Consider the following 19,468-nt stretch of genomic DNA (forward strand, 5'->3'; position numbering starts at 1 on the left):
CATGTAAGCCGCTCCGAGATGGGGAGATAGTGGTGGGGTATAAATAATAATAATAATAATAATAATAATAATAATAATAATAAGTCTTCCACAGGATGGTAAAACATTCAGGCGTCCCCTGGGAAACGTTCTTGCAGATGGCCAATTCTCTCGCACCAGAAGCGACTTGCAAGTCAAATCTCAAGTCACTCCTGACACGAAAAAAAATGTTTTGGACATATCAAGACTCACAAAAGCAGACAATGATGCTTGGACATTATAGAATGCAGCAGAGAAAGAGGAAGAGTGTATTCTAGATAGATCAACTCAATGAAAAATCCATAGAGCTGAGTGTGTAAGGTCTCAACAGGTGTGTTGATGACAGATGACTTAGTGGTCTCTCATTCAAAAGGTCAGCATATGTTGAGGTTGACTTGACAGCAGGCAACAACAGCAACTGTGTAGTGTGAAGGGTTGCAAGGTTCTATTATGCCATTCCTTCAAAAAAAAAGGTTGAAACTATTCTCAATATAGACAAGGCATGAGCTGAGACCAGTCTAAGTCTCTTGATCGGCCCATTGAAATTTCTGCAGGACTTCAATGTCAGGAGAGCTCAATGTGAACGTTTCCAATCCTACCATTAAAGACATGAGAAACATCAGTGTCCTTGCAAAATAGCTTGGGGAATTTTTCCTGACAGTAAACTGTCTGCACAGTGGCATCCAGAACAGTTTCAGGAGTTTGCTGAGACCATCAAATCTACAGGAGATGGGATATTCTGGCCAAGGTTCTGGGACCCAGAGGCTTGCTGCGTTTGTAGTTTAGTTGTGCAAATAATGCATTAATTGCTACGACCTATACATTTAGCTCAATTTGTACAGTTCAGCTCAAGATGCCTAATCCAAAGAAAGCACAAGTGATGGCCAAGCAAAATACGAAATTCCCTTTACATGTCAACAGTTGTGACAAAAAACGCCATCTAGGCACAGATGGCAGCCTCTTTGTTAATCTTGCCCCATATATGTGTGGAAAATAAATTTAAAAGCAACACGGGCAATGAAAGAATTGAACATATGTGGTGAGAAACATCCAGAATGAGCTCGAACTGAGTAAATACATAATAAAATAGCAGCAGAGGGAAATATTTCGTTCTTCAAAGCAACCAGTGGTATAAAATGTTATGTGGATATTGCTGTTTAATTAATGCAGCTGCATGGGCTGGAACAACTCATATTTTAACTTTCCTATATTTATACCAAAGAAGTGCTGAATGAAACAAGACACTACTATGCCTTAGAAACAACACAAGCAGTTGGGGGCTTCATCACTGCATATGGGGCAAAATTGATCCCCATGAGCTGAATGTTTTTGTTCCAGTTTAGATGGGCAGGGAGAAAATAAAACATTTTTGTAGTGTGTTTTAAGATAACTCAGGCTATGTGATTGCTGTAGCAAAGAAATAACGGCTTGTCCCAAGGCATATTCTCAAGGAAGATCACTTGTGGCCAAGTATGATTATCTTCCAGAAGTAGACTCTTGATGGTGAATTCCTAAATTATTGTGAAGTCCAGATAGATGTCCAGATGGAAGGAGTCTCAACAAGGGTTTGCTTGACATGCCTTCTTCTTGGCACATTTCTTTCTTTTGTCCTCTATTTGTGCCTCTTCAAAATCCATAGGGACATTGGGAACAGCTGGCCTCCAATTACAACACTAGAGGGCTAGGGCTTCCTAGTTCTTGTTCTTTATACCACATTTTTAAGGTTAGCTTTAATCCTATCTTTAAATCTCTTTTGTTGTTCACTGATAGTCCATTTTCTGTTTGTAAGTTGAGAATAAAGTAACTGCTTTGGGAGACAATGATTGGAAATTTCTTTAATGTGATTCACTAGCAGGAGCTGGTGGTGGTGGACTTAATGGAATGGAGACTAGAGTGATTTATATTTATTTATTGTTTCAGGAGCAAACCAAAACAGTTGTATTGCATTAAAAACAAACAAACAAATAAATAAAACACAAAGTTTGCAGACTTGGTATTCTATTAAATGTCCTTTGACCAGTAGCTGGCCATTTGGAGTGCCTCTGGTGTTGCCACAAGAAGGACCTCCATTGTGCATGTGGTAGGACTCAGGTTGCATTGCAGTAGGTGGTCTGTGGTTTGTTCTTCTCCACACTCTCATGTCGTGGATTCCACTTTGTAGCCCCATTTCTTAAGATTGGCTGTGGATCTTGTGGTGTCAGAGCACAGTCTGTTCAGCGCCTTCCAAGTTGTCCAGTTTTCTGTGTGCCCAGGAGGGAGTCTCTCATTTGGTACCAGCCATTAATTGAGGTTCTGGGTTTGAGCCTGCCACTTTTGGACTCTCGCTTGCTGAGGTCTTCCAGCGAGTGTCTCTGTAGATCTTAGAAAACTATTTTTTGATTTAAGTCACTGGCGTGCTGGCTGATACCCAAACGGGGGATGGGCCAGAGATGTCACTGCCTTGGTCCTTTCACTATTGGTTGCTACTCCTCGGTGGGATGTCAGGTGGTGCAATACCGGCTAAATAGTGTAATTTCTCCAGTGTTGTAGGGCGCAGACACACCGTGATAATGCAGCATGTTTTATTAAGAGCCACCTCCACTGTTTTAGCGAAGTGAGATGTGCTCTACACTGGGCATGCATACTCAGCAGCAGAGGAGCATAGTGCAAGCTCAGATGTCTTCACTGTATCTGGTTTTGGTCCCCAGGTTGTGTCAGTCAGCTTTTGTATAATATTGTTTCTAGTGTCCACATTTTGCTTGATGTTCAGGCAGTGCTTCTTGTAGGTCAGAGAACAGCCCAGGGTAACTCCCAAGTATTTGGGTGTGCTGCAATGCTCCAGTAGTATTCCTTCCCAGATAATCCTCGGAAGTCGGGGTGCTTGTCTGTTCTTAAGATGAAAAGCACATGTCTGTGTTTTAGATGGATTAGAAATCAGCTGGTTTTCCCTGTAATAGGCAGTAAGAGCACCAGAAGCGACAATATCACACTATTATATACATTTTCTAAGTTTTAAGTTGAATTAATCCTGCTCAATTGCTCTGTTCCATGCTATTTCCTATTCTATTATACGTTTCTATCCACCTTATTGATCTTTGAATTAGTTCACACAGTAGCCTTCTTCCCCCTCCAAAATTTTAGCCTGTTGTTGCTTGATACATGTTTATTAATGTCTGCTGTTTTATGCTGTTTTAAATTGTTATTGTTTTTTGCTTTTTGTTTTAATTGTACTTTGCCAGGGCTTGGCTCCATGTAAGCCGCCCCAAGTCCCTTCGGGGGGATGGAAGCGGGGTAAAAAAATAAAGAACTTCTTCTTCTTCTTCTTCTTCTTCTTCTTCTTCTTCTTCTTCTTCTTCTTCTTGAGTGACGATGGCAGAAGATTCAGAGTGAAACTGACTAAATACAGGTTATCGCTCACTGAAAAGCCACCACTGTATCTGCACAGTGCCATCCAGTGGAGCAGCCTTGAGAGGCCAAGGGCATTTTGCATTCTGCTCCACAAGCCCATAATGCAAACTACTAGGGCTGGGCGGTTTCGTTCGTTAATTTCGTAATTCGTTATTAATTCGTAATTTTTTTATAACGAAGCGATATTGAACCATTCAGGAGCAACTAAAAAACGAAACGAATTTTTCCAATTCGTTTCGTAATTGTTTCGAAATTGTTTCGTAATTGTTTCAAAATTGTTTCGTTATTATTTCCGTATGTCTGGTGCAAGTTTTATAGTAATTGTTTGTTTTATCAGTGATAAAAAAAATTATCACACCAACAGTCAACAACAGAGGGAGAGGGAAGCTTCAGAAGTTCCCCCTGTCCCATTTGGAGGGTTTTTTAGCGTATTGCGCAATCGCGTCCGCCATTAACGAATCGATTCGTTATTGTTTTTAAATTGTTTCGTAATTTCCGAAATTTCGTAAATATCGAACTTTTTAAAAGAAAAAATTCGTAATTCTTTTAAATAACGAAATGCAAAAAACCCCTAAAAACGAATCGAATTTAGAAACAAATTTTTCCGTGGTTGGACAGCCCTACAAACTACTTAGCAGCTTGCTGTGAAGAGTTTGCACAGAGTTTGCCTATAAAATCACTTTGATCTTCTCTGACTTGGATGCTGTAGTCAATATAGGTTTTGTGGATCTAAACTTGAACCCTGGTTGTGTCATTGGATATGTTTCAGTTTGCACAACCTGAGGCTGTGAACAAGATGTTTGGATAGATGAGAGTTGCCACATGCATACTGCTTTCAACAGCCTTCTGTGGCTGTTGAAAGCAGTCTGAAAGGTACTAGATTAGATGAGTAGGAAAGGAGAATGGCTATCTTATCCAAAAGAGACTGTGGTGAAGCCATTATTGAAAAATCCTTCCTGGATCCCTTCGTACTAGAGAATTATCAAGCAGTCTCCAACATCCTCTTTTGGGGTAAGTTACTGCGATGTAGTGGCCTCCCAGGACCAGGCATTCTTGGATGAAGACAAATTATTAGATCCATTTGAATCTGGCTTCATGTCTGGCTATAAGAGAGTAATACCTTTGGCCACCTTGCTGCATGACCTATGCAAGGAAATAGGAAAAGGGTGTCCATGGTTCTGCTGGATACTATTGATCATGGTTTCCTTCTGTATCACCTCACTTGGATGGGACTTGGAGGCATTTGGAGATGGGGCTGGAGGATGTCTGTTCAACACCTGTGATGTACCTCATGGCTTGGCTTAATCCGCCATTCTGTTTACTATTCAGATGAAACTGTTAGGAGAGGTCATCTGGAGGTTTGGGGTTCATTGTCAACTCAAACTCTTCTTTCCATATGATTTCATGGGAGCTGTTTACACCAAACCAATGTCAACAATAGACTAGGTAGAAATGAACATATTGCAACAGATCCAGACAAGACAGAGCTGCTTCTGGTCAGTTGGAAAGCAAATCAAGGAATAGAGCCTGCACTGGATGAGATTATATTCCTCTTAACATCTTAGATTCACAGCTTGAGTATATTCCCGGATTCACATATGAGCCTGCATCTACAATTTTCAGCTGTGGTGAGAAGGGCATTCCCAAAGTTAAAACGAATGTATCAGTTGCACCCATTCCTTGAGAAGTCAGATCAGGTTACATACTGTGTCCCACTCAGACTATTATAACATGCACTATGTGGGGCTGTCTTTGGAAATCGTTGACAAAATTTAGTACATTTAAAATGTTGCAGCCAAGTTATTGTGCAGTTCTTGTTGCAGAAAGCATGAGACTATCTTGTTAAAACAGCCCCAGTGGATACCAGTCTGATCTTGGGCTGAATCCGACATTCTGGTTTTGAACTTTAAAGCCCTACACCACTTAGATCCAAATAATTGGAAAAATCCAATCCCCTTATATGTATTTTAAGATCTGCAAGAGAGGACTTCCTCTAAGTCCCACCAGCTTTGTGGGAACATTTGGAGAGGACTCAGGGAAGGCTTCTTGAGGCTGCTTCATCCATGAGAGACCCTATTGCCTCCCTTTTTGTCTATAAAAGATATTTGGGTAGAGGGGGGGCAGGCCTTTGAATTTCAGTTATGGCCATAGTAGTATACATGCATACATGATGGCTTTCCTTTGAAGTGCTTTATTAGAAATTATATTTTAATTATTTACAATGTTTTAATCGTGCTTTAAATAAGATTGTTTACTTTTTTACTTTTGTAAACTCATGATTTAGTTGAAACTTTCTTAAATCACCGAATAAATGAATCATTAACAAATAATAAATGATTGCCATTGATGGATTTTGTAAAATGTTAGGGATATGATAGCCAAATGCATGTGTTAGAAAGTAGGGCTGGGGAAAAACATGTAGATTATCACAGATTTAGACTGGGTAAATTGGGTGGGCCAGTACAATGTTCCATACACATGGTGAATGCAGAATATTATTAATGCCTATGGCTTTCCAGCAGAAACTCATGGGAAGGAAATTGGCAGATCAATGGGCTGCTGACAGCCATACTGAAAAGAATTTCCTCTTTTAGATGTGGAAGATCTTTTGGAACTGCTTGCTTCAACTCATGCCCATATTGCGCATGAAACATGAGCATGATGGCAATGCAAACTACCGCTTTGTTTACAACTCCTTATCTGATGGGGCAGTGTGAGACAATTTTTAGTATTGAAAACCTAGCATGTCATATTATGTGCTGTGCTGCAGGGTCTTTGATATGCCATTCAGTACACTTATTAAAATATTTGAATAGCATTTGATGAGTTTGATTCCTTCTGCCAGATTCCTCAGGGCCTGTTACTAATATGACATGGATGCAATGTACTCTAAACGAGCAATCGGATATAGGTCATAGTTTTGTAGGAGTCGAAAAATTTGATGAACGTGGCCTGTTTGTGAGTGTATTCTTCAGAGATTGTTGTATAAGTTGGGACAGCCTGTGAAAAATAATTTTAATGCTTAAAATAAATTTCAATTTAGAATGTCAGTAGGAAAGTAAAACCTGAATCTCATATTTGGCCTCAGGATGCCTCTGCAATGCACAAATAATACAGTTTGACACTGCTTGAACTGCTATGGCTCAATGTTATGGAATTATGGGAGTTGTACTTTGGCAAGTTTTTTTTAGTCTTCTCTGCCCAAGAGAACGGATGCCTTACCAAACTACAAATCCCACAATTCCATAAGTTTTAGCCACAGCAGTTAAAGTGGTATGAAACTGCATTAATTCAACAGTGTAGTGTAGATGCACTGTCAGTTAAACTCACTTGACCTACCTATAGAGTTGTAAAGCTGAAGAAATGTGGAGCTGGGTAAAGTTGGATGCCACTAAAGTTCCTTTGAGGAATTGAGATATAAACATGAATTAATGCTAGATTACTTACTTATTGCTAATTCATTAGAGACTATGAAGAATTCTTGTGCATTCTCCTAGATGACAAAAGGTACATCTACACTGTAAAATGAATGCGGTTCGATACCACTTGAACTGCCATAACGCAATGCTATGGAATTCTGGGAGCTGTAATTTTACAAGATCATTATCCTTCTCTACCTAACAAGTGATGGTGTCTCACCAAACTACAGCTCCAAGGACTCCATAGCATTGAACCATGGCAGTTAAAGTGGTGTTAAACTGCATTGATTCTGAATTGTTGTTTCAACCAAAGCTAGGTAGTTTTATCTGCCTTGCGGTATGTTCCTTTTCTATGAGGAACGTAGGAATAGAATACGGACATTACTGAATACACAGAGAAACTTACTAGTACAAATCAACCATGACCATCTAGGATTTCCTGGCATCTATAGAGAGAGATAATATCGGTATGCTGTATGGGGAAGAATGCATTGTTAAATATTATTATTAGTAATAATAATATTCAAAGAAAGCTTTAATAACCTTCAAATTGCTTGTATGAAAGATGTTCAGTGGGTTCTCATGAACTTTTCTGATTATACGTGCATTTTATTAAGAAATCATTAAGACAGTAAAAGCAATCCTTCTTAATGTAGGCATAGTTTCAATTTGGCAAGCGAATGGAATCTCAATTTACTGTATAAAGAAAGCAGTTTGCCTAGCCAAAAATCTGCTCAGATTTCACATGGTAGCATTTCAATTCTCAGTAATGTTATAGATGAAATTCAAACTTTGATTTTTTGGAAAATATTCCTTTCTAGTCCCATTACTTTTTCCTGAGTTTGATCTAGTGCAGTTGTTGTTTCTGGCATTTGAGCCTTTGGAGATCTGCTTTTGTACACATTACTTTGAGTCTGAGGAGGTCTTTATGCATAAAGTGCAAAAGACTTCCAGTCCAGAAGGACTGCTTGGATGTGCACCAACAGGTTTGCAGGCGGCGTGCATGTATGGTGGGGGGGGGGGGGGAGCAGGGAGGGAAATCATGTATGTATGGTGGGGGGGGGGGGGGGAATACTGACAATTGGTTTGATCCAGACGTGCTCTTCTGTAAATGACATGGACCCAGTGAAAGTTCCCTGCTAAAGGAAGCAGGTGGCCACCAATTTTATTCAGTTCTCCTTTCTCCTCCAGTTTATCCTCCAGTGTAAAGAATCCCCCTGTCCTAAAATAATAGAAATTATGACAATTTGGGATCGACTCATTGGAAACATTTGCATTATATTCATTGTTTCTACAAATAGCACTTGTGAAAACTGAAATTTTGCATTGTTGCTTCCAGTTGTGTGGGCAAAGAGTAGCCCAAAAGTGGCATTCGGTACCCAGCCTATTTTTGTGACCTCCCAGAGATAACAATTTTACCCCCCCCCCAACATTGTTTTGCTCCACAATCCTCACTGTTATGGGGGTCAATATCTACCATACAGTGAGTTTAACTCAAGTGGACAGAAAAAAACAACAATACCACCACCCCATTGTTAGAGATGTTTAGTCTGCTGTATTCTCTACTACTATTATAAAACCTTAATTAGTGCTACCAAAATGAATTAAAAACACTTCAACCCTCTATCTTTCAGAAACCCAGCGCCTGTTTCTGGCATTGCATGCAAGGGATTGATGCCACCCCTGGAGACAAGATGAACAAATCTAGCATTTCTTTCTAGAATGATTTACACGAGGAAACCAAGTCTAGTGTTTTCTTGTTTTGTTTTTAAAGGATGAATTGCTTAAATGCATTTATATTAAATATCCTTGGTTACTGTTTCTAATAAGTAAGAGAGCTCTCTGCAGCCAAATAAGCTCTCAGTACCTTTCCCCTAAAACCAGATTCCCCCAAATTCGACACCAGCCAGTTCCTTACAACCAGGAACAGATGTTCCCTCTGTTGCCAGTTCTCCTGTTGCCTCTGGCTTCTAAGATCATTCTGTTTTTAAGCATGCTTGCTAAAGTTTCTCCTGGTCAGATATTTGCCCAAAGCTTTCTGGAGCTGTGGCCTTCTACCTCACTGAAGCATCACCACCAACTCACAAGATGATCTTCTGCTCTTCTCAGCAACCATAAGATGAACAGAAAGCTTTCTTCCTTCCTTAGTCTGGTCTCTTCAACCAACAGCCACTGTCTTCAAGAGCCCTCATTTGTTAGTAATTTTCTTTAGCGTAACCTGGACACAAGTTTAAAATTTGTGATTAAAACTGGCTAGGTAGGCCTTCTGGAAGATATAAGTCTTTAGATGGTTTTTAAATTCTGACAGTTCACTTAGCTGTGAAATCTCTTCCAGTAGGTCATTCTGCAGTCTTGGACATCTGATGGAAATGTCCTCTGACTGTCACCAGTTGGGTTCTGGCTGGTTGGAGTAGCTGCCCCCCAGAGACTCCTTTTCTGCTTCCAACCATGGGAGCAAGATGCTGTAGGAGACCAGGAGAAAGAGGAATTTGTGTTGTTTTGCGCTGTTGTGGATCATGTGATCTGAATATTGATGCTAGGGTGTTTTTAATGCTTTGTCTTAATGTTTAAATGTTGTTTATGTCTTATGTTTAATGGTTTTAATTATTTTAATTTATACTTATATGTTAGTGTTTGGGTATTATGATTTTTTTCTTTTTACATATATGTTGGTATTGAATTTTTGCCATCAATATGTGGTAAACAGCCTTGAGTCCCGTCGTCCCCGTCCCCCCCCCCCCCCCCCCGGGGTGAGAAAGGCAGTACATAAGTATAGTATTTTTGAAATTGTCATTTCAAGTGGTGATAGCTTCATTTTGGCACCTGGTTAAAACATTAAAAAAATTCAAGCCTCTTCTAACATAATTTATTAATTTATTAATTCATTTCTTTCCCCCCAGTTTGGAACCCAGGGGCATGGTGGGGGGCTTACATCAGTTAAAAGACACAGTTAAAGTATACCAAATAGAAACGTTAAAAATATCATTGAAATAGTCATAAATTAAAACCAGTTAGTATAGCTATTATAAACAAGGCAAAAGACACAGGTCCAGCACAATTCTACAAGGTCCCATCCCTTTGAGCAGTCTTTAAGGCCTGGTTGGCATTTTGAAAAGTTTTAACATACTTGTGGAAAGATAGCAAGTATGGCACTTGTCTAATCTCTCTTGGAAGGGAATTCCAGAGTAAGGGAGCAGCCACCAAGAAGGCCCATCTCCCATGTTTATATCTTCCCAGTAGACTCAAGCAAAAGCAAACTACTGGAGCTTCTCTTAGTTTGGATACTCTTGCTCATTTATAACTTTTTCACAATTTGCCAACAAACTCTGATATTGCTTGGCCACTTATGCCACACTTTTTATCTGTGAAATATTGTATTCCTACCAGTGTATCTGTGAAGATAGTGGAAGAAGGATAAGTCCATCTACAAAGGATCTCAAGAGATGGGCAAGCTCATATGGGAGAATCCAATCCTTTCAGTAACCTGGAAGTGAGTTGTGTGGGACTTTAAAGATCAGCATCACTGCTTTGAATGATGCCCAAAAAACAAACTGGCAGCCAATGAAACTGCTGAAACAAGATATTTGTGTGCTCCTGTAGCCAGCCCAAGTTTTAAAAATCTGGCTACAGCTCTTTGGACCAGCTGAAGTTTCTAAACACTCTTTAAATACATCCTCACTTAGAATGTGTAACAGTAATCCAAATGGGATATAACTAAGGCATATGGCACCGTGGCCACATCTGTCATCTTTTGGAGTGGTTGTAGCTGGCTCACAAGTCTTAAACATACACAGGCATTCCTGGCCATGGCTGAGACCAGAGCTTCCAAGCTCAGTGCTGCATTCAGGACCACACCAAGCTGTGAACTTGCATCTTCAGGAGCATAAATCCATCCAACATATTTCCTGATCTGCCTATTGAGTGATCAGGAGCTTCTCTGTTTTATCTGGATTAAATTTTAATATATCTGCCCTCATATGCACTAATTTCGAACCAAAAGAGTCTCCTTGCATTGAGGTAGAAAGGAGTAAAATACTGGACCTCCACCACACAGTTTTTAAAACCATTTAACTTGGTATAATAACATTTTAGTCTGTTAAAATTGTTCTATAATATTTACATTTATCTTCCTTGTACACCATTCTGATATCCCAAGTTATAAGAAGCAATGTAAATATTTAAATAAACAAATAATCCAGCACTTCTTGACAATACCAGATTGAAGATAACTGCTCATGGTGTCACTATGTGGGTATTATGGACCTTACCAGGAGACATTATGAGAATTGGGTAACACTTGGTGGAAGAGTCACTCCCCTGAGTGCCAGCCTCTACCAGCCAGAGTGCTTCTGCTGGCTGGCCAGGTACTATGGCTGCTGCTATTGGTAGGTGGCTGCCACCACCTGAAAGCCCCTTGCTGGTCTGGCAGAGCTGCTGCTTGGGCCAAACTGTGGCAGTGATGGTCATGGATTCTTTCACTTCTCCAGAAGGAATTGCATGGCAGGGTTGCAGGAGATAAGGGAGATCATATAAAGTGAACACTAACATGTCAAGGTAGGATAGGGGGAACTGAAGTTGTCAGGACTGTGAGGGCTGATGCTATGGGGAATGTCCCTTCTCTACTGCAACTCCATCTGCCACTCCTTCCCCTTTCCATTCTCTCCAGAATTGCGCATCTTAATTATCAGGGAGAGGGAGGACTACTGCCAGAGTGGATACATCTTCAGGGGATATGGATGGGTAGAGATAATGCAAAGGTAGTAGCAGCATCCTTCTCTTCCATGACTCCCCCCTCCTGCAAGGGTGAGGTGGGGGATCCCAAGGACCTTGCTCCCTTCATGCTGCTGTTCTTTCTCTGGGAGTAGAAGGCGGCAACCAAGACCAGATTCCTCCCTCTGCCAGCAGCTCTCACTCACCAGAATTGTCTGATTGCTGTCTGCCTGGGAGTGACACCATGAGCTAATGCAATGAGGTGACACTAATACTAGTGATGCCATTGCCTCAGAGATGTTTTAAATTGAATTTCATATGTGATGCTGTAGAAAGTAGAAGTTGGGATCTATCACAAATTTTAATTGCAGAACCATTCACTGGTAGGATTGAGTTGGTCATGTCAACTTGCAGTGCCCTTCTCCCCAGCAGCACAGATCTCCATCACTGGCCACATCTATGGAACTTTTATATTATACTCAGTGGTATAGGATCTTGATCATTGTTTACAACTATTCAGGTGACAAGGAGTCCACCCACATTACACAATTACAGCACCATGGTTCCACTTTGACTGCAATGGCACCAGAGGTGCCACTAAACTAAATCCTGAGTTTTGTAGTTTGTTAGCACCTCTGGATAGAATCATGGCAGTTGAAATGGAAAATTGTGCTATAACTGTGTATGTGAATTGGCCCAAGGCTTACAATGGCAGTATTTTTTCTCTATAAATCCTATCATAAAATGTAACTCTGAGATACCAAGATGTCCCACAATGGCTCAGATAGGTTAAATTGCACCATATGTATCTATGGTAATATAATTTCCCAATTTAGTTGAATTTCCAGCCATGTTCAGCTCACACATGTCCTGCACATCAGATTACAGCAAACTCTGACTTTCTGTGGTAATCACTGATCTGTATCTATGTTGGGTTCTTGTTGACGCTGAAGCATACTTGCAGACCTCTCTGAAAGGACAAAATTGAGGAAAATATTTAAAGAAGCTGAAGATTCTGCCAACTCAATACAAGGGCATCTTGACCGACCGTGAATCTGGAACTACACAAAACAAGTTGTAAACCTTTGAACTTCAGAATTATGTATTCTGGCACCACCATCTCAACTGCAGTGAATACTTTAGGTCATTCTTTCCCATCTCTATAGAGCTGGGAGACCAGAATCCACAGAGAGAAGACAATTGTTTGGCATAAATTTGTGACTAGTAAATATATACATGGAGTCGGAAATCTATGCTGCTCTTCTGTGAAAGCACAACTGGGTGAAGAACATACTAGTGCAAAAAGATCCCTTATATGGAAAAGCTTCAGAGACAATCAGATGATTAGATAAAAATTGAGAATCTGAAAAAAGACTGAGAACTATAGTTATATAACGGCTAAAAGTCACTCTGTCTTCTACTAAAAAATGTGAACCCAGAAACAAGGTCAGAAAGCAAAGAAAGGTAAGGCCACTTTATTTCCAGATTATAATTGGTCTTCCATATCCATGAATTCTGCATCAATGGATTCTTCCATCCTCATCTTCATTTTTTCAAAGTCATAGTGGTAATATTTTTAGTGTAAAAGGGCTCTACTGTAAAAGGGCTCTAAGACAGGGATGTGGCTTTTCATTTGTGGTTGGACACAAATTCCCAACAGGCTTAGAGGTACCTTTCACATTACAGCATTATAGTGCTATGATTTCGCTTCACCTGCTATGACTGCATTCTATGGAATCCTGCAGTTTGTACTTTGAAGCCCTAGAGAGCTTTGGATGACAATTCTAAGTTTCCTGCCTTAAATGGCATACCCCAGATTTCATAAGATGCTGTCATGGCAATCAAAGTGAAGTGCTATAGAGTATGACCCCCCCGTCCCCCATGTACCAGTACCCACACTTCATTTATCCACATCCAATAATATATGTCCTTTCTAGGCATCCAGATCCACTGTTTGGTATTTTTGGACTCAAAAACCTTCATTTCAATAGGGTTTGCTATTATTAATGGCTTTGTGTATCCATGAGAAGCCTGAGAAAGTATATCCTATGCATACATGATTTTAGTAATGAGATGCTGATGACTTGTGTTTTATTGTTCTTATTCATTCTATTGTTTTATATGGTTTATTATATGTTAATGCTTTCAATTATATTTTATGCTGTTGGGGGCATTGAATCATGCTGACTGTAAACCGCCTTGAGTCACCTCTGGGCTGAGAAAGGTGGTATATAAATATAGTAAATAAATAAATAAATAAATACATGGATTGTACTGTATTTGTGTAATGTGAATAGGCCCTAGACAGTCTACCTATCAGTGATGGATGAAGGACACAAGTGCCCAATCTTTTTCCTAAGACATGTTCAGCGTTAGGTGTATTTAGCACATTTATAACATTAAAACTTCTTCCAAAAGTTGCCTGAGACAATACACAAATACAATCAAGAAAATGACAAAAATGTTGTAATATAGCCAACCTCCACATTTGCTGGGGTTAGGGGCAAAGTACTACAATAAAAATGAAAATCCATGAATAAAGATTGGGTTTTTTAACCTGAGATAATAATTCTTTTAGATTTTTAGGTCTTCCACTGGGTGCTGGCTGTAGAATTGCCTATGTCCTTCAGTGTGGAAGAAGTTGCCCACATAAATCACACTGGAAGCCCTAGAAAGCCCTAGAGCAGCGGTTCTCAACCTGGGGGTTGCAACCCCCAGGGGGGTTGCTGGGCCATTTTCTGGGGGTCATGAAGACGCCTGGGTTGGCCCCGCCCCCTCCGCCCCCTCAAAATGGCTGCCGGCCCCTGGGCCAGGGAAACAGCCAGGCTTTCCAGGTCAGCTCCACCTTGCGCAAGGCCTCCCTCATCTAGATTGCGCTCCCGCCAGCCGGCAGCAAGAGGCTCCATGTAAGGCCAGGCCATGTGGGGGATCCTCCTGTGCCCGGCTTTCACCACCTGCCGGGCTCCCTCACAGATCCAGGCTCAGACTCCAAAATGCCCAAGCAACAGCAACTCCCAATTGTCAAGGTATGTATATTTCCCCCAAACTTCTCCAGTATCTTATGTTGGTCATGGGAGTTCTGTATGTCAGGTTTGGATCAATTCCATGATTGTCGGAGTTCAGAATGCTCTTTAATGACAGGGGAACTATATTCCCAAGCAACTGCCACTCCCAAATGTCAGGGTCTATTTTCCCCAAACTCCACCAGTGTTCAAATTTGGGCATATTGAATATTTGTGCCACGTTTGGTCCAGATCCATAGTTGTTTGAGTTCACAATGCTAAAAAAAATTAAACAAAACTTTATGCTTTCGAGTTATAATTTAAATGTATGGTCTGAAATGTGCTGAATTAAGATAGACACACACACCATTGTTTCTCTAGATGTATTTCACTAATTTCTATAGGAGAGGGCTACATTGGTAGGCTCAAGGGCCAATTTGTTGCCCTTAAGACCACCATTGGGGTGTGTGTGTAAAGGATCTCATAAAAAGATGGTGTTATGTGGCTAGATTTATTCAGAGGATGTTTGATATTGACTTTTATGAAAAAGTAGGACTTGGTCATAGTGGGTTTCAATGGCCAAGCAAGGATTTGAACCCTGGCCTTCCAGAATCTGCGTCCAAAACTTGACCACTATCTCACACTTGTCTGGGATTCCAAGAAGTGTGTTACCACAATCTAAATGGTAATAAAATCTTCTGTGTTGACAGAGCTAAAAAGGTGAACCTCCCTATGATTCCAATTCATCTGAAGAGAAAAGAGAGGCATCTACCTACCTTTTTCCTCTAGCAATATCTTGTTGTTGTTTTGTTTGCTCTCAGTTGTACTAACAAAATGAAAGTCTGGCTTACCCCTGTTTATCTTAGGGAATCTAATGAGACCTCAGCACATTAAATATAACTGCAGTGTAACAGCTGTTTAAAAGGAAGAACAGTCCAATGTTGTGATCTGTGTACAAGCTTTGCCACATATGTTAAGCAGTTTTTTGTGCACAATGGAATGGGTTTAATTGTATTTATCCATGCTGCAATTTGCGAAAGAATTGTTCAAACATGCTGCAAGATGTCAAGCTCATATATTTAATATGCTGGGCAAGCCATCAAATAGTGTTCCCTGCCTCATCCTTTTTTGATTAGTAGCCATGCAGACAGATTTGGAATGGTATATGGAAACAATATGGAGATGAACAAAGAAATAAATGGAGTGATAATTTGAGAGAGAAACAGGGGGATCAGTCATCCGGGTAGGGAGGCGGCTTGCGAGCTAGATGAGAAGCAACATGTTTTTTGGTTTTTTAAAAAGTGCTGTTAGAACATTATATGTATTCAGCTGGAACACAGTCTTTTCTGTTCAATTTATGTGGGTATCAGATCGTTCCAAATTCCTAAACCAGTTTTATGGATGTCAGCAAACTGTGCTGATGATTTCTATAAAAAGGATAAATATATAGATAATTAGTATATATAGAGAGTTATCCACATTTGCAGATTTCACTTTTGTGAATCTATTTATTCATGGATTTGTTTAATATGTCATCTCTTGGAATCTCTACCTCCTCCAGCTCGACAGTATAGTCAAATTCTGGCAAAAGCTGACCATAAAGTCACACGGGATAACCAAGACATTCCTGGAGAGAAGGCTTCTCCAAGTCTTTATAGGTCCTCCAGTTTGATTTCATGTCCAACTTCTTATGGAAACCTACCCTGGAGTTGCTTGTTTTGTAAAGGTCTGACCTTTTAGAGATCATAACCTTTTGGAAAAACAGAATCTTCATAACCTTTTGGAGAAAATGGCATTCACAACCATTTGAAAATCATAACCTTTTGTAAAAGTAGGCTCTTCCAGAGAAAAGCCAAAAACTCATTTGAGTAAAATCTTCTCTTCAGTGACATATATCCACATATATTTATACAAGTCAATTTGGTTTTCAGTTGTTAGACTGATAACCTAGTTGTCTCTGATCTTTTAGGAACAGAGATTATGCCAGTGCACAAAATATAGGAGTCCTTAAGAAGTGTTATTTTCAGTGCCCCCAAATATTTATACTCTCAAATAAACCATCTTGTTTCTATATCATGCTCTCAAGAGACAAAAATAAAATTGACTTCATTAAAAATAATATATTTGATTTACTCACAACCTTCGTGTATTCAGCATAAAGGTACATAATTTGTCAATCCAGTTACAGATAGGATTTGAAGTAGTTTCTCTGTGCAGATAATACAGGGCATCTTTCTTATAATCAACAACAACATGAGTTTGCTCTTAACAGTCCAAAGTTTCATGGCGTCTCTGTGTTCTCTAAAATGGAGTCTGAGCTCAGAGTAGTCCCAGATCTGATCATGTCTGTAGTCCCTCCCACAACCTCAAGAAACATAGAATAAAGGGAAAGCTGAATACCAAAACATACATATAAAATACATACCTATAAAATACAGACTCATATACCAATGAATTACTAGAGGAGGCTTGAAGAAGGTTGTAATTTCCAACACTTTGGATGTTCTATATATTCATAGAGGGAAAAGGTAGTATTTTTATTCATTTCATCCACTTTTCATGGGCATCTTGCATTCCTAAACCCAGCAGTTCTGGAGACTTAACTGTATATATAAAACCCCAAATCATAACCTGCTTATGACAGTTCACGGTTTTCACAAAGGCTTGAAACACAACAGTTCAGATACGAAATCAACATAGCACACTGAACAACATCAGCATGTAGCCACAAGGGTGTGGTCAGGCAACACAGGTTATTACTGAGACTACTAGTTTAATGTATGTAATGTATTCCATTCTGGAAAGCCTGCATAAGGAAGAAAAAAACAATACTATGACCAAAATTCAGAAGAAAGTCTTGTTTAGGGCATATAGGACTTTACAGTAGTTACTTAGCAAATTTTAGAGTATGCCTACTAAATACTGGACCAGGTGTCTCTTCATGAAACTCTTAAACATTCCCTACTGGTGATGAAAAGCTACCAATAATTTGTGTCGATCTTTGAATTTTATGAACCTATGTGTGCTCTTGAATGACTGGCTCTAATTTTGGAAATTAATTTGTCACCGATGGAAATGATATCTTTATGCCCTTTCAGTGGATAGAAGAATTCAATTGCAACTTTACCCAGTCTATTATTCAGTGGATGGTGGCTCTTATAGACCTTTCAGCATTTGGACATATGGCATGTAGACATCTCCTTCACACAGACACATATTCAGAAGTCTGGTGCTGCATATATGGCTTATTATTTATTTTTCTTCTGATTTGCTGTTTTAATTTTAACTTTCTTTGGATCATAAATGTGATTATTGGGTTGCTGTAAGGTTTTTTTGGGCTGTATGGCCAATGTTCCAGAAGCATTCTCTCCTGACGTTTTGGCTGCATCTATGGCAGGCATCCTCAGAGGTTGTGAGGTCTGTTGGAAACTAGGAAAATTGGGTTTATACATCTGTGGAATGTCCATGCTTGTTGGAGCCAAGTATGAATGTTTCAATTGGCCATCTTGATTAGCATTTCATGGCCTAGCAGTTTTCAAGGTGTGGCTTCTTCCTGCCTGTGGGAATCCTTTGTTGAGAGGTGATTAGCTGTCCCTGATAGTTTATTGCCTGGAATCATCCTGCTTTTGAATGTTGTTTTGTTATGATTTCACAGGGTTTTTTTTTTAATACAGATTGCCAGATTTTGTTCATTTTCATGGTTTCTTCCTTCTGTGATGATTACTAATGTGATTATTAATGTGATTATTATTATTTATATTGTTTTTCCTTTTTATAAGTCACTCTGAGTCCCCTTGGGAAGAGGAGGCAGGATATAAATAAAGCATTTATTGTTGTTGTTTTTGTTGTTTTTGTTGTTGTTGTTGTTATTATTATTATTAGAAACACAACAAGATGAGTCCACAGCAAACAAGATCGCTCTGCTGGGTGTTGTATTGGATCACATGTCAGACACTTCCCAAGTGTCTAGGACTGTGTGACGTATCGGCTAATAATGAGTGCAGATCCCAGTAAGGTGGCCTTTTGTAGCTGGCAGATGGCAATTTTGTCAATGCCGATTGTGTTTAAGTGCAGGCCAAGGTCTTTAGGCACTGCACCCAGTGTGCCAATCACCACTGGGATCACCTTTACTGGCTTGTGCCAAAGTCTTTGCAGTTATTATTATTATTATTATTATTATTGGTGTGTTTCCCCTTCATTATCTATTTCTTTATTTTTAAAAATTAATTTGCTTTGTTTCCTTTTAAAAATTTATTGGGAGTTTTCTGCAATATGATTACAGCACAATAGAAAGGATAGGGCGAAAGGCATATAGATTTTAAGCTACGTTAATCATTGCAAAAATTAGCGCTGTGTCCATTTTTAAAAAAGGGCTACAAACTTGAAACACCAAGTTGTTTTTTTCTCCCTATTCACAAGGAGGAGAAAAATACGATGTGACATTTAATTTGCTGCAGTTGGCTGAAGGCTTGCATAACCTCATTTTCTAAGGTCATGTGTTTGGAAGGATGATATCATAACACCTGAATGGCGCTCTCTGTGAATGGATTGTTTCTCCTTCTACCTGCCCTATACAGCATGCAAGCAGCGCTGGGATGGGTGTCAGGCCAGCTGTACACTTCGCAGCCTTTAATAAACGGAACAGAGAAGAGAATGGAAAGATTGCTGAGCCGCACCAGTTGAAAGCATAGTGCTTTGCAACTGATTGGTTAATTAAAAGCTGGATGCAGCTTACCCCTCGCTGACATTTTTATAGTCTTTTCATGAAACAGCCTTTCCAGTTGGTGGAAAAGAGAGATAATGTTCATGGGGAGGACCACTGGCACTCAATCACAGAAGAAAAGGAAAACTTACAGCCTTTTGGGGTTGCATGAAGCTTTCCAAGCGAAAATAAACCAGCAGCCTAAAAATAAACATCAATGAACATTTCTT

Source organism: Anolis sagrei, chromosome 1 (assembly GCF_037176765.1).
Source record: "Anolis sagrei isolate rAnoSag1 chromosome 1, rAnoSag1.mat, whole genome shotgun sequence".
In the NCBI taxonomy this organism is placed as follows: Eukaryota; Metazoa; Chordata; class Lepidosauria; order Squamata; family Dactyloidae; genus Anolis; species Anolis sagrei.